This window comes from Nelumbo nucifera, chromosome 2 (assembly GCF_055504915.1).
Source record: "Nelumbo nucifera cultivar China Antique chromosome 2, China Antique-T2T, whole genome shotgun sequence".
NCBI classification, from domain to species: domain Eukaryota; kingdom Viridiplantae; phylum Streptophyta; class Magnoliopsida; order Proteales; family Nelumbonaceae; genus Nelumbo; species Nelumbo nucifera.
The window spans coordinates 104823877-104838062 of NC_142650.1; the positions used below are offsets into that span (position 1 = coordinate 104823877).

Sequence of the window (14186 nt, forward strand, 5' to 3'; positions counted from 1 at the left end):
GAACAAATTTCATGACGACTTTGTGATCATTGGTTCGAGTTGCCACAGCCTCAATCCATTTTGATACATAATCAACGGCCACCAAGATGTATTCGTGACCAGATGATGGCGGGAATGATCCCATGAAATCAATACCCCAACCATCAAAGATTTCTACAACTAGAATAGGGTTAAGTGGCATCATGTCTTTATAGGACATATTCCCGACAGATTGGCATCTTAGGCAATTTTGGCTAAAGACATGGGCATCCTTAAATAAACTCGGCCAGTAAAAACCACTCTACAGAACCTTGGTCGCAGTTTCCCGAAAAGTGCCCCCCACAAGCGAGAGTGTGACAAAAGTTGAGGATGCTTTGGTGTTCAGACTCGGGGACACAACGCCGGATCACTTGATCCGAACAGATGCGAAATAGCTCGAGATCTTCCCAGAAGTAGTATTTGAGTTGAGAAAAGAATCTGTCATTCTCATTCTTAGACCACCCCTCGGGAATTTTCCTACTGCTAAGTAATTGACAATATGAGCATACCACGGGGAAGCATTATGAGAAACAACTAAGAGGTGCTCATCTGGGAAGGAATAGCCATGGATGGGCTCGCTCTTCTCAATTTGAATTCGGGACAGATGGTCAACTACCACATTTTCATACCCCTTTTTGTCCCGAATCTCAAGGTCAAATTCTTGCAATAGAAGGATCCATCTGATGAGCCTGGGTTTGGCCTCTTTCTTTGACAGCAAATGTCTTAGGGCCAAGTGATTAGAGTATACAACAACCTTACTGCCTAAAAGGTAAGGGCGGAATTTTTCCAAAGCAAATACAACAACTAATAGTTCTTTCTCTGTGGTGGGAAAATTCAATTGGGCTTTTGAGAGGGTACGGCTTGCATAATAGATTACCACAAGACGTTTATTCACCCTTTGTCCTAGAATAGCTCCGATGGCATAGTCGGAGGCATCACACATGATTTCAAAGGGCAAAGACCAGTCAGGAGGTTGCAGAATTGGAGCCTTGGTCAATGCCTCTTTCAGGTACTCGAAAGCCCTAAGACATGTTTCATCAAAACTGAATGGGACATCTTTTGCTAGAAGGTTGCACAATGGCCCGGAGATCTGAGAAGTCCTTAATAAATCGTCGGTAGAAGCCGGCATGTCTAAGAAAAGAATGGATGTGCTTGACAGAAGCGGGAGGTGGAAGTTTAGAGGTTAGGTCAAGTTTTGCTTTATCCACCTCAATAGCTCGTTCGAAAACTATGTGACCTAAAACAATGCATTCTTTGACCAAAAATGGCTCTTCTCCCAATTGAGGATCAAGTTTGTCTCGATACATCGTTGAAGAACTTTTCGTAAGTGTTCGAGACATGTTTCGAAGGAATCCCCAAAGACAAAGAAATCATCCATAAATATTTCCAGGAAATCACTCACCATTTCTGAAAAAATTGCCATCATACACCTTTGAAAGGTTGCTGGTGCATTACATAATCTAATCGGCATTCGTCAGAAGGCGAATGTTCCATAAGGGTAGGTAAAAGTAGTTTTCTCTTGGTCTTCGAGGTAAATGGCTATTTGGTTATACCCAGAATACCCATCTAAGAAGAAATATTTTTGCCCGGCAAGTTTTTCCAGAATTTGGTCAATGAAGGGCAAAACGAAGTGGTCTTTTTTCGTGACTGCATTGAGTTTCCTAAAGTCGATGCACACTCGCCATCCCGTGGTAAGTCGGGTAGGGATTACTTCACCTTGATCATTAGTGACCACGGTGAGTCCAGCTTTCTTAAGCACCAGCGTAGGACTTACCCAACTGCTATCTGAAATCGGGTAGATAATACCCGCATCTAACCACTTAACTACTTCTTGCTTGACCACCTCTCATATTTGGGTTCAACCTTCTTTGCATCTCCCTACTTGGTTTGGCACCCTCCTCTGTGTAAAATGGTGCATACAAATGGACGGACTAATTCCCTTCAGATCAGCTACTGACCAACCAATGGCACCCCTATACTTCTTTAATACCTCGATCAGTTTCTCTTCTTGTCTAGGGGTTAAGTCCGCGGCTATGATCACCGACAGTGTTTGGTCGGGTCCTAAAAACACATACTTAAGGGAGTTCGGTAAGGGCTTTAGTTCCAGTTGTGGGGGAGATTCAAGAAAAGGCACAGGTAGTTCACTCTTTAGTTCTGGTAGAGGCTCAACAATAGGCCAAGATTGAAATGGGTGAGGATACTTTATTAAGGCATTAGCTTCTTCCGTCGGGTCATCTATTGTGACTAGATTGGTTTCTTCGGGGTTTCTCTTTACATCTATCATACAACAATTCCTATTCTATTCTGGGTATGCAAATGGACTCCGGGACTCACACAAGTCTTCAAACTTTCCTTCCCTTTGAAGAGCTGAGATTTCTTCAGCATTTTCTAAGTATGGGATATTAGAGGTTGTAAGATCTTGGTATTTGGGAAGACCTAGGGATTCGTTTCTAGGGTCGACAACCGATTGACTAAGCATTGAATCGTTCTCCCACTGCGGGTTAGCTTCCATGAGCTGAATTACTTGACTCTCTAATCTTAGGATTGACTGTTGTTGAGTTAAGATTAGTTGTTGGAGCTACAGAAACATATCATCAAGAGAATCGGTTTGATAAGGCTGAGGGGAGGTTTGACATGGCTGAGCTGGTTGAGTTCCAGGGTAATCATTATACTCATAGTGAGTCTGGGCTTCTGGCCATTGAGAGTGCTCATCTAGCAGTGTGGTTTCTTGGGCTTGGGCCCAATAAGCGAAATTGGGCTGGTTTTTCCACCCAGGGTTATATGGACTAAAGGATGGGTTAGCATTGGGTTGGAAAAATCCGTTAACTGCATGTACTTGTTCTGGAATGACTGGTTGGACCCACCGCAGGGCACTAGCTAACATGATGGGTCGGGCTTGCACAAATGGAACATGTTGGGCAGAATGACAAGGTTGGGAATGGGCTAAATTGTTGACGAAATGCAAGGACTTGGTCAAGTCTTTGGGCCATCCCATTAATCTTATCCAGTTGTTCAGACACATGGTTCCAATCTATTCGTGGCTTAGGTTGAAAGTAGTTTTTCATTCCCCAAACTCCGACCATTGAATTCATTTTATTTTATTTTGTTTTAACCTTTTTTTTCTAATGCAAGCAATTCAAGACACGACCTACGGGCTGAACTAAGGTTTCCTAAACTAGTGGTTCAACCAATGTGAATCCTTTTAGGTTCACTTGGAATTACGCCACTTCCTTTGGTTAACCAGGTAAAAGGTGGGGATGTGGGAGGCTCCCCTTGTTCTCGCAAGGACCTAATTAAGTAACCACAAAACCCGCTGGCTTAGCCGGTTAACTTCTTTCCTTAGACACCAACCGCCGGTTATGGAAAGTAATCGTAAGCTTCCCTAAATTCAGCACACTTTTGAACCAAATGTGTGGGCCCCCCTAAAGGATCTTGCTATCCAAATTTTAAATTAAGGTTTAGGGTGAACCGCACGTGAAAGGTGGTGGTTTTTGGACCAAGGAAGGGTGATGAATCCCCACCTTATTTTATTTAAATTAGATTGCCCTTAAATGGATTAATGGAAAAACACAATAAACAAAATAAATGCAACGAATTACAATGCATGAACAGTATCTCTAATATGCAATTCAACAATAAAATAATAAAACAAATTAATTCACCAAAGAGAGCAATTAAAAAAAAATGAAAAACCCTAACACATTAAATGTTGGAATGCGAATGCAAAAAAAAGTTTTAAAGTATTAATTTTTTTAATTTTTCTTTAATTCGAAATTTGAAATTTAAATTTTGAAATTTAAATTCAAATTCAAATTCAGATTCAAATTCAAAATTTGAAATTTAAACTCAAATTCGAAATTTTGAATAATTTCCTAATTAACAATTAATTACTCAATTAAATAACTAATTAGATCTAATGACGAAACAAAAGAAAAAAATAATCCTAAAAAAAATTGGATCTATCAAGAAATAAAAATAATTAACTAAGAATTCGAAAACACTACTTTACCAAAAAGAATTCAAAAATAAAAACAAAAAAAAAGGATTAAATTGGGGCAACTACACCTGAATCACAATCCCAATTTCTCTTCTTTTCTCTTTTCTTCAGTAGTCCGGCAACGCTTCGGTACCCCACCTTTTGCTATTACGTCTTGCAAAATCAAAGAGAAACAAGAATTAAAATGAGATTACAGATCAAGTAATCAAACAAAAATAATAAAAAAAAATAATGAAACAAATCCGAACAAAGCAAATAAAAATTTTTTCTCCGTTGCTTCCCCGACAACAGTGCCAAAAACTTGGTGTCTGAAAGCGTGTCGTTAACCACTTCGGAACACCAATTTCAATATTTATAAATTTTTCCGATTCTCAAAATAACTACAAAACGCAGTTAGTGGTGAGAAAGGGGTCGTATCTACAGGGAAGCGAGGGAAAAATTGTTACGTACTTCAATCCGGACAAAATAACAAGATTTGATATTGCAAAAACACAAAATTTAATTAATTGAACTGGAATCCATTAAAATAAAATTCTAACAATGCTGAAAGTAAAAATTGTAGAAAAATAAATAAAATAACAGAAATAAAAAAAAACTAAATAAAAAAGTCTACAACTCGGTTAGAGGTAGCAGTCTCTGGATCTATCCTTTGACCCTCGAATTCCTCGAGCTGGGCCTTCCGTCTTACCTGGCCGAATTTCAGATCTGCAGAAAGGAAGACAAAAATTAAATTTGATTAAAATAAATTGCAGAAATAAAATAAAAACTGGAAATTAAAGAACGAAAGATAAAAACACGCGTAAAATGTAAATCTAAAACTATGGGAAGCTGGTTGGGATCCGGATCCAGAGGTGGCAATAGTGGCTAGGCGAACTGCAAGCAGGAACCCCTCCTCTTGCTTGGGCGTTCTCTTCCTCTACCCTTGAACTTCTCAAGAACAACCTTCCGTCTTACCTGGGACCGAAATTAAATCTAAAAGATTGCCAGAATAAAAATAACATAAAAGAAAATAAAGAAAACGAAAGGGATGGTTGATTAAATCCAGTGGCGGTAGTTGCAGATTGGCTGGACTGCTTGTAGGAACCCCTCCTGACAAGATCTGGGCATCCTTCCTTTCTACAACCCTTGAACTCCTCAAGAAACCTTAGCCTTGTGAATTGGGTGAATTGACCAACCCCTTCTCAAGGGCCCCTTGGGTTCTTTTTATGGAGAAGGGTGGACATAATTGGGATTAGAGTGGAAGAGATGGGCAGCTCTTGGGTTTATGCAAAAATATGGGCGCCCTAGGGTTTGAGAATGGAGGGTTAGGATTGTTCTAAGGAGATCCTAAGGCTAAAAAGAGAAGGAGAGGGCGCCCAATATTATGTAGGGCTGAGATTTGGGCGCCCGGAATGGAGGGAGCAGATTTGGGCACCTAGAGCTGGAGAAATGTGATTGGTTGGTGTGATGTGGCGCCCTAAGGTGATTGGTTGAAGTTTAAGGAGTGAGGAGTAAGGCTAGGATGCTGTCTAGGGAGAGATCTAAGGGTATGAAGGGCTGTTAAGGCTTGGATGGTTGAGATTAGAGAGAGGTTGTAGTGAAAGGTGAAGATTTAGCAGTTAGGGTTTGTTAGAGGTGAAAAGAATGGGCGGGGAGGCACCCTAGGGTTTGCTAAAGAGAGGGGAGTATGCTAATATAGTAGGAGGGGCGCCTTTTTGGGTTTAGCAGATAGGAGGCGCCCTCCTTGCTTAGTTTTTCACAGAAATACCCCTTCTCTCAGCTAGAATTCTCACTAGCTTCCCAAAATCTGCAGAAAACTCGGTAAATTTCCAAATTCTTACCCAGAATTTGCACAAGGACTGTCAGAGGTCACAATATTGAATTTAACCGGAAAAAGGGTACAAATTAGCTAGTCTAAGGTCTAAAATACCCTTGAAATGATGCCCTTAAGGCATCAAAATACAGAGTTATCAGCTAGTGACGACCTTCTTAAGTAGTTGGAAGGCCTCTTCGGCCGGTTCATCCCAGTGGAAGGCTTGCTTCTTTTAGAGGCGTGTGAGGGGTGTTGCTATATGTCCATACCTGGGAATAAATCAACAATAATAGCCCATGAGCCCAAGGAACCCTTTGAGGCCCTTTGGTGAAGTGGGCTAGGCCGTGAGCCCAAGGAACCTAGTTCCGTAGATGATTTTAGTATAGAATTCATAAGCATATTTGATTAAGACTTGGAAACATGATATTTATCTTAAGTACAAAAAAAGTATCTTCAATATTACTATTTGTAAATAGAAGTGTAAGTTACTATTTTTTCCCTCTTTTGGTGGGTAAAGAAAGGGAAATTGTCAAAAACTCACCATGAGTTTTCAACATTTCTCTTAAACTCACCACAAGTTTTCAAAATGTCTAAAACTCACCCTAAGTTTTTATTTTCCAAAACTCACCTTCCGTTAGTGCACCATTAATGCTTCTTAACAGAGGTGTCCATGTCAGCATAAATAACAGTTTTCATGACCAAATTACCCTTGAATGGTGAGTTAGAGGAAAAATGGTCTTTTCAGTTTTCAATTTTCTTGTTTTTTTTGCATTTTTAGTGTTTTGTTATAATTTCCAATGTTTTTTATAACTTCTATAATTTTTGTTTTTTTTTCTACAATTTTTATTTTCTGATTTTGTTCTTCAATTTCTATAGTTTCTATAATTTGAAAATAATTTTTTATTTTGTTGGCAATTTCTATATTTTTTTTATATTTTTTGTAATTTCTATGTTTTTATGTATTTTATATTTGAAAATATTTTTTTGAACTTTTTCCTTTTTTCATGTCTAAATAATAAATTAACTGTTAATTTATTTTGTATATATTTTAAATTTTTCTATAAAGGTTAAAATGGTAATATATTAACACACGTTAACGTCGAGTTAGTGATATGGTGTAGGCATTTTGAAATGTTGTGGTAAGTTTAAGAGAAATGTTGAAAACTCAAGGTGAGTTTTAGACAATTTCCCGTAAAGAAAATATGACGACTAATAAAAGATTCTCCTGTGAAGACTTTCTTGTTGGCACTACGATAATGCATGTATGCCAGATGTTTATATCTTGTTGATGATTCTGTTTACAGTGTTGGGTTAATTTGGTTTCTCAGAGAGTCAGAGCATATATTTTTTCTTTCCTTCTTTCCTTCTATAAGTGCTCTTAAAATTTAATGTTTTTAAACTTTAGAGAGGACTATTTAAAGCTTTCCAACAATGGAGAATTGACCAATGCTAAGATTGTCTTTTGGATTTTAGGTTCAGTTGAGGTTGACATTGCCATTCCCATGCATGGGAATACGATTACATATGATATGTATCAATACCATGAGAAAGTTTATCAACTACCTAATATCTCAAGGAAATATCAGATTGAAATTGATATATTTCCACACTAAGAAGATTCAAGAGTATTGTGCTGAGTTTATTAACCTATGGACTGAGTATGATTTGGTACATTTGGGAGAGGATCCTTCAGCCCGTTGTGTGACATTTATGAAGAAACACTTTGATAGAATATTATGTACTTCCTAGTGCATCTGAGACCTGACTATGAAGTGGTGAGGTCTAACATCCTTTAGCTTTTGAGAGAAGAAACTAGGTTGGCAACTCAGATTACACTTGATGGGAAGAGAGATCTCAATGTTGATGCTGTCTTTGCAACCAAACCTAAGGGCAAGAAAGATTTTTCTCACATACAAAATGCTATGAATTCAAGGAATTTGGTCATGTGGTTTCACATTGTAAGAGGAAAAAACACTTGTACTTGTTGTAAGCAATAAAGACAGAATTATCCATCTCCTCTACACTATTCAGGTCCAATTGGATTTGGAGACTCAATAAGTGTAGGGTTGTTGGCAGTCCTACACGACTGAGGTTGGACAAGACTCCCAAATATAGAAATATAATAGTGGAGGAAGATTTCAAAGTAGTAGTGGGATGGCTGAAAAACACTCAAGGAACATGGATATACAGATAGGGGTTAAGGGAACATGATTTTTTTTATCAATAACTGATAAATTCATTAAAAAATTATAAATCAGATACAATAAAGTACAAGGGGAGAGATAAACACTCTTAACTCTCCCCAGGACAGATATCAATTACAGCAAAGCCCAAAATATACTTTCCCTTCCCACCCCTTGTTTTGCAAGTGTATCTGCAAAAGAATTAGCAGTCCTCTTTTCCACAGTATTCTTATTTTCATGTCCCTGATTGCTAACATGATGGTTACATTCCAATGTGTGCATAGGAATGCAAACAGCACGGCTGATGCCTTAGCTAGGAAGGGAGTAAGTAGGGGTCAAATGTTCTTGGAGGAGACATCTCAGGTGTAGATAGCTTTGCTAGTCTACATAGCATCTTTATTGCTGTACTTGTACATATTATTCATGATTTTCAATACATTTTTGGTTGTTACTAATAAAAAAGTCTACATCTGATAGTCACATGTGAAGCCTTCTGAAGTAGTATTTGAGAAATTAGATGAATGGATTATGGGCACTGTTGAGCAGAAGAAGAAGAAGAAAGGAAGGAAGAAGAAGAAGAAGAAGAGAGAAGAGGCTGCAGACTTAAGGCCCCAAAAGAACTGCTTCATGTGAGTGAAGCATTTGTATTTATACTATATTGGCCGTACAACACAAGAGGACTACAAAAAATTACAAAAATACCCCTGCAGGCACTAAACCTTCGTACAATACATATAATACACTTGTCAACACTCCCCCTCAAGTTGGAGCATAGATATCAATCATGCCCAACTTGTCACAGAGACCTTGGTGTCTGGAATGGTTTAGCCCCTTTGTAAAGATGTCTGCTAATTGGTCTTCAGAGCTGATGTATGGAGTGCATACTTTGCCTGTGATGATTTTCTCTCTGATAAAGTGCTTGTCAACTTCAATGTGCTTTGTTCTATCATGTAGTACCGGGTTGGTAGCGATACTTATAGCTGCCTTGTTGTCAGAGTAGAGTCATGGGTTTGTCTACTGGAAAACCCAACTCTCCCAATAGATTCTTTATCCACATACCTTCGGCTACTTCGTGTGCCATTGCACAGTACTCGGATTCAGCACTAGATCTAGCTACCACGGTTTGCTTCTTACTCCTCCAAGTAACAAGGTTCCCTCCAAGTAACCACTAGTAGATCTTCTGTCACTTTGAGATCCAGCCCAGTCCGCATCTGTGTAAATTTCAACTCTCAAATGTCCATGTTTCTGGAATAATAAGCCAACACCCGGGAACTTCTTAAGATACCGCAGTATTCTTTCCGCTGCTTCAAGATGAGTGGACCTAGGTGCATGCATGAACTGGCTAAGGACACCAACAGCATATGCTATGTCTGGACGAGTCATAGAGAGGTACAACAATTTCCCTACAAGCCTCTGAAATTGCTTCACATCCTTAAGAGGTTCACCTTGGCTGTCACTTAACTTATGGTTGGGGTCAATGGGAGAGTCAGCTGGTTTAACCCCAATCTTTCCAGTGTCCTTAAGCAAGTCTAGGACATATTTCCTTTGGGAGATGAAGATACCCTTTTTTGATCGGGCAACCTCAATTCCAAGGAAGTATTTAGTGGGTCCTAGATCTTTCACTTCGAATTGAGTAGCAAGGAAGCCCTTCAAACTTTGAATCTCATCCTTCCAGTCACCAGTAACAATTATGTCATCTACATATACTATTAGGGCAGCCATTTTACCTTCTACCCTTTTTACAAACAGTGTGTGATTTGACTGACATTGCTTGTATCCTCTCTGCTGAACTGCAGTATGAAATCTGCTAAACCAAGCTCTTGGTGATTGCTTTAGCCCATATAAAGACTTCTTTAACTTGTACACTTTCTATTCACTTCCTTGAGCCAAAAAACCCGGGGGTTGAACCATATAAACTTCCTCTTCAAGGTCCCCATTCAAGAAGGCATTCTTGATGTCGAACTTAGATCCCAATTCAGACTGGCATCAAGAGAGAAAAATACTCTAATAGAGTTCATTTTGGCAACAGGGGCAAAGGTTTCTACATAATCAACTCCATATACTTGAGTAAAACCCTTTGCCACTAAACAAGCTTTATACCTCTCCACAGTTCCATCAGCCCCATGCTTAACAGTGAACACCCATTTACATCCAACTGGATCCTTCCCCTTAAGGAGATCAACAAGATCCCACGTGCCATTCTTATGAAGAGCATCGATTTCTTCCTTCATGGCATTTGTCCATTCTGGTACTGAGAGAGCTTCTGCCACATTCTTGGGAATAGGAATACTGTCAATGGAGGTAAGGAAGGCACGAAATGAAGGTGAGATGTTCTCATAGGAAACAAAGTTGGAAATAGGGTGTTTAGTAGTGCACAACCTAACACCTTTCCTGTGGGCAATAGGAAGGTCAAGATCATTAGCAACAGGGAGGTCAGGACCATCATTGGGAGTCAAGTTACCCAAGAGAGTATGATCTTCCCCCGAGGAGTTTGATGGCACTTGAGGGATAGCTTCTGGATTCCCCACAGCTCTTGAACTTGGTTGGCCTTTATGATGACGAGAAAAAACACGGAAAGGTGGAGGATCAGGAAGAGAAGGGGGAGAAGGAGAAGAATTAGGAAGAGGAGGAAGCTGAACCGGTTTCTCTTCATGCCTACACTCCCCCTAAGGAGAAACAGGAAAGAAGGGCTCATCTTCAAAGAAGGTAACATCCATGGAGACATAGAATCTCCGAGAAACAGGATTAAAGCAACGATACCCTTTCTGAGAGAATGAGTAGCCAAGAAATATGCACGGGATAGCACGAGAGTCCAATTTCCCCCGGGTGGGAGATAGGTTTTGGACAAAGCACCGACAACCAAAAACACGAGGAGGGATAGAAAGAAGAGGGGCCTTAGGAAAGAGAAGCTGATGTGGGGCTTTGTACTCTAACCAACGAGAGGGCATTCGGTTAATGAGGTATGTAGAACAAAGGACAACCTAAAGCCAAAAACGTTTGGGAACATTCATGTGGAGTAGTAAACCCCGTGCCACTTCAAGTAGATGTCGGTTCTTCCGTTCAGCCACACCATTTTGTTGTGGCGTACGGGCACAAGAGCTTCGATGAAGAGAGCCATGTGAAGCAAAGAAGTTCGTGAGGTCACTATGAAAAAACCCTTTTGCATTATCTGACTGAAATATTTGAATCTCGGTCTGAAATTGGGTGAAGACCATCCGCTGAAAATCTTGGATAATTTTTGGTACTTCCTCATGGGTTCGCATTGGATATACCCAAGTGTATCTAGAATAATCGTCAATGAAGGTAATGAAGTACTTGTAGCCACTCTCAAAAGGTAAAGTGCCAGGGCCCCACACATCAGAATGCACAATGTGAAAAGGAAACTCAGATTTACTATTTCTTTGAGGAAATTGAGTTCTACGATGCTTGCTTAACTGACACGTTTGACAAGAAAGATTAGAAACGGACATTGACTTACACAGTTTTGGGAAAACAAATTTCAAGGTCTCAAAAGACAAATGACCCAGACGACAGTGCCACAAATACATTTTACTTTTTTTGAACTGACTCATAGACTCTGTAACATGAAGACCAGCCGTATTCTCCAACATGTAGTGTCCATCAACCATACGTCCCCTACCAATCGTCCTCCCCGAGGCAAGATCCTGAATCACACAATAGGTAGGGAAAAAAGTCACAGAACAGTTTAAGGAATTTGTAACACTACTGACTGAGAACAAATTCATAGGGAATTTTGGAACATGAAGAACATCAGAAAGAGTAAGGCCGAGGGGAAGAGAGACAGTTCCTTGACCAGCTATGGAAGTGTATGATCCATCAGCTAGTCTCACTTTATCTCTTTTGGAAAGAGGGTGATAGGTTTGAAAGTAAGAGGACATACCGGTCATGTGTTTTGACGCTCCAGAATCGATGATCCATGGAGAGTCAAGGTTGTGAGAAGCAGCATGGAAAGCTGTGGCAAGATTACCTGATGTGGATGCAAAAGAGGTGGTGGAAGGAGCATCCACCTGGCGAATTGCTCTACCATAAAGCTCCAAATGGTCACGGAGGGAGTTTACAATATCTTCCCTTGGGTCAGATCCAGAGTAGCTATGTTGGCCATGTGGTGTTTGAGTCACAATAGAAGTAGAGGGCTGATTCTCCCGAGTAACCATATTGATCATGTGGTGTTTCTTGGTACCTTGTTGCCCGGGTCTTTTAATTACATCTGAACCTTGCTTCTTAGGTAAATCCTGAGCCCACTTTGGTTTCCCATGGAGATTCCAACAAGTATCTTTGGTGTGCCGGAGCTTCTGACAATTAGTGCACCACAATCTTCCCTTATTCATGGTTCTAGGTTTAGAAGAACTCAAAAACAAAGGTACACTGCCTTACAAAGCTGCTACAGTCCACAACAAGGCACTTGCTGATTTCCGGTTTCACAGAGAACCAAACACAAACACTGCAGCTGCAGTACTAGTTTGTATGACCTACGCTTTGTAGGAGTCCACAGAACAATATACGAACACTGCACTTGCAGTGTAACCAGGTCTAGATGACCTACAATCTTACAACTTTCATGCAGCTTCACGGTGGGAACAGCAATACGAGTGCTGATATCCACACCTAATCAGTAGGAACAGCAATACAGCAATACAAGTGGTGGTTCAACACACCTAATCGGCTGATATCCACTTTCCAGGGCAGCCGAACAGTCACTTAGGGTTTAGGGTTCAACAACAGTCCCTTAGAGAGCTGAATAGAGCAACACACAATCAGAGGAGGGAAAAACAAAATAGCCGAACAGTTCCTACTCAGATTTCTGGACATTAACAGTCCATCGGAAGAGTGCAAGAAGAGAACCATAAACAGAGAAACTTCAGTTCAGTACCCAGGTCACCCGAATTGTGAATAGGCAGTACACTCATGGACCCAATCTTCTCTGCAGGCCAGAACCCTTCTTCGAACATCTGGGATGGTTTTCTACAGTCTTCTTAGTTGAGCAACCCCAGAAAACATGAAGCAGAACCCTGTTCTGCGCTAGGAAGTTGAACAGTCAACTTTCTTGTAGCAGAACCCTACTCGGCAGTGAAGACTAATCGCAGCATTAGGGAATGCTTCCTCTTCCTTGTCTTCGAGCATCAGGACTATAGCTTCTACACAGCAGTGAAGAGAGACCTCAGTTGGTTGTTTTCCAGGCCTAGTCGGTCCTGCTCTGATACCATGTTGAGCAGAAGAAGAAGAAAGGAAGGAAGAAGAAGAAGAAGAGAGAAGAGGCTGCAGACTTAAGGCCTCAAAAGAACTGCTTCATGCGAGTGAAGCATTTGTATTTATACTATACTGGCCGTACAACACAAGAGGACTACAAAAAATTACAAAAATACCCCTGCAGGCACTAAACCTGTGTACAATACATATAATACACCTGTCAACAGGCACTAACCAGAGTGTAAGGGCAGAACAGTATTTTTAAGAAGAGGAAAAAGAAAAAGAACAGGGAATAAAGAAAGAAAAAAGGAACATAAGGCAGAAATGATTGATAGATAAAATTATTGTGGCAGGAATGCAGAAGTTATTGTCCTTGAAAAGTTGTGCTTGAAAATGTAATTTTTATCTATGTGAATTGAAGCTCTAAATGAACAACGAGTAAACTTTAATTAGTTAGTCTCCATAAGTTATTCTTCATTACAAGAAATTTACCCAAGCTGTGAAAACAATGGAATGGAATTTTTCCTTAATCAAGTTGGAATAGGGAGAAATCTGGAAATGATTACTCAATAGGTATGTGCCATTTCAAAAGTTAGAGCCTCAGCTCTTCACTTAGATATGCAGATTGAGATCTTCTGCTTCCAAGATGCAGATAAGACAACAATCAAATGGCTTTTCCTACCTCCACTCTAGTAACATCCCTGTTTTTTGCAAAGATATCATCTTCCTATTGGTAATTATTGTTTGGCACACAAACTGAGAAGGTTTAACATGTATAATTTAAAATGAGGACAACTATTTTTTTCTGATCTGTTAGAACGAAACAATTGTTGAAAGAACATGCATCTTAATGCAATCATTTGAGCATTTATGTTTTTCGGGGTTTACATTCTGCAGATCTATCCTTATAAATATAAGTGCTAGTTTTAAATCATAACATTATCCTGTTTTGAAGAAACATTAATGAGAATGTTAATGTGTATCTTAG

General features: G+C 39.8%; 1 protein-coding gene across 8 annotated transcripts in view; it reads left to right on the forward strand.

Moving 5' to 3' along the window:
* The window catches only part of LOC104603537 (protein N-terminal asparagine amidohydrolase family protein), a 44764-nt gene that overhangs the window by 16972 nt on the left and 13606 nt on the right, over positions 1-14186 (forward strand). The window lies entirely within an intron of this gene.